The sequence below is a fragment of the Malurus melanocephalus genome, unplaced genomic scaffold, assembly GCF_030028575.1.
Source record: "Malurus melanocephalus ecotype Western Australia unplaced genomic scaffold, MMel_1.1 scaffold_1800, whole genome shotgun sequence".
Classification (NCBI taxonomy): domain Eukaryota; kingdom Metazoa; phylum Chordata; class Aves; order Passeriformes; family Maluridae; genus Malurus; species Malurus melanocephalus.
The window spans coordinates 7,680-10,130 of NW_026625032.1; the positions used below are offsets into that span (position 1 = coordinate 7,680).

The 2,451-nt window shown below is 49.4% G+C and overlaps 1 long non-coding RNA gene across 1 annotated transcript; it reads right to left on the reverse strand.

Moving 5' to 3' along the window:
- Positions 1-6: 6 nt before the first annotated feature.
- Positions 7-1,565, reverse strand: LOC130587353 (uncharacterized). Its single transcript, XR_008966780.1, has 3 exons — positions 1,504-1,565; positions 1,171-1,194; positions 7-123 (listed from the first exon to the last, which is right to left on the reverse strand). It is a non-coding gene; the product is annotated as an uncharacterized LOC130587353 (long non-coding RNA).
- Between the last annotated feature and the right edge of the window lie 886 nt (positions 1,566-2,451).

Genomic DNA, 2,451 nt, shown 5'->3' on the forward strand with positions numbered 1-2,451 from the left:
TTGGGGAAGAAGGGCAGCCACTTGTCCCTCTCGGGGATTTTCTCGCTCTCACGGCTGCGCCACTCCCGGCCCCGGATCCCGGCGTGGGCCATGAACGTGCTCAGGGCGAAGGCCAGGGCTGAGCTGGGGAGAATTCCCAAAATTCCAGAGTTGGGAATGGAAAAATGAATTCCAGAGAGTGGAATTCCCGAAATTCCAGAGTTGGGAATGGAAAAATGCCATTCCAGAGAGTGGAATTCCCGAAATTCCAGAGGTGGGAATGGAAAAATGAATTCCAGAGAGTGGAATTCCCGAAATTCCAGAGGTGGGAATGGGAAAATGAATTCCAGAGAGTGGAATTCCCGAAATTCCAGAGGTGGGAATGGAAAAATGCCATTCCAGAGGGAGGAATTCCCAAAATTCCAGAGGTGGGGATGGGAAAATGCCATTCCGGAGGGAGGAATTCACAAAATTCAGGTGTTAGGAATGGAAAAAATGCGAATTCAGAGGGTGAAATACAGAAAATCTGGGATTTGGGAATGGAAAAATGTGATTCCAGAGGGCAGAATTCCTGAAATTTGGGAGTTGGGGATGGGAAAATATGATTCCAGAGGGAGCAATTCCCGAAATTTGGGGATGGGAAAATGTGATTCTAGAGGGAGGAATTCCCAAAATTCGGGAGTTGAGAATGAAAAAATGCGATTTCAGAGAGTGGAATTCCCGAAATTTGAGAGCTGGGGATGGGAACATTAATTACAGAGGGAGGAATTCCCAAAATTCGGGAATTGGGAACGGAAAAATGAATTCCAGAGGGAGGAATTCCCAAAATTCAGGGGTTAGGAATGGAAAAAATGTGATTTCAGAGGGAGGAATTCCCGAAATTCGGGAGTTGGGGACAAGAAAATGCAATTCCAGAGGAAAGAATTCCCAAAATTCGGGAGTTGGGGATGGAAAAACGCGATTTCAGAGAGTGGAATTCCCGAAATTTGGGATTTGGGGACAAGAAAATGCAATTTCAGAGGGAGGAATTCCCAAAATTCCAGAGTTGGGAATGGGAAAATGCGATTTCAGAGGAGGAATTCCCAAAATTCCAGAGTTGGGAATGGGAAAATGAATTCCAGAGGGTGAAATTCCTGAAATTCGGGATTTGGGGATGGAAAATGCGATTTTCCCGGGGGAAGCGCCGCTCACCTCCGCTCCTCCTCGTACTTGGACCTGGGGAAAACAGGGATTGGGAATTTCCATGGGATCACAACCCTCTCCCAGATCCCAAATTCCAAACCCCAAATTCCCAAAATCCCATTCCCAATCCCCAAATCCCATTCCCAATCCCAAAATCCCATTCCCAGCCCAAATTCCCATTCCCCAATCCCCAATCCCTGCCTCCTCCCCGATCCCATTTCCCGCTGTTCCTGCCCTGAATCCCGTCGGGAATTCCCAAAATTCCAGAATTCCTGAATTTCCTCCAAATCCCCACATTCCAGAATTCCCAAATTTCCCAAATTCCCGGGATTTCTCACTCACAGGATGTCCCCGAGGTGTCCCATGTGTCTCTCAGCCAGTGCCCTCTCCCTGTGCCTGTTCCCCTTTACCCATTCCCAATTTCACGATTTTTCCCCAATTTCCCGAGTTCTGTGGGTTATTCCCACATTCCAGAATTCCCAAATTTCCCAAATTCCCGGATTTCTCACTCACAGGATGTCCCCGAGGTGTCCCATGTGTCTCTCAGCCAGTGCTCTCTCCCTGTGCCCGTTCCCATTTACCCATTCCCAATTTCCCGATTTTTCCCCAATTTCCCGAATCCCGTGAGGATTTCCCACATTCCAGAATTCCCAAATTTCCCAAATTCCTGGATTTCTCACTCACAGGATGTCCCCGAGGTGTCCCATGTGTCTCTCTGCCAGTGCCCTCTCCCTGTGCCCGTTCCCATTTACCGATTCCCAATTTCCCAATTTTTCCCCAATTTCCCGAGTTCGGTGGGTAATTCCCACATTCCCGAATTCCCAAATTTCCCAAATTCCCGGGATTTCTCACTCACAGGATGTCCCCGAGGTGCCCCATGTGTCTCTCAGCCAGTGCTCTCTCCCTGTGTCCGTTCCCGTCAGGCAATCCCCGAATCCCCAAATCCCCAATTTCCTGACTCCCATGAGGATTTCCCACATTCCAGAATTCCCAAATTTCCCAAATTCCCGGGATTTTGGCTCACAGGATGTCCCCGAGGTGCCCCATGTGTCTCTCTGCCAGTGCTCTCTCCCTGTGCCCGTTCCCATTTACCGATCCCCAATTTCCCGAATTCTCCCCAATTCCCTGACTCCCGTGGGTAATTCCCACATTCCAGAATTCCCAAATTTCCCAAATTCCCGGGATTTTGGCTCACAGGATGTCCCCGAGGTGTCCCATGTGTCTCTCTGCCAGTGCCCTCTCCCTGTGCCTGTTCCCATTTACCGATCCCCAATTTCCCGATTTTTCCCC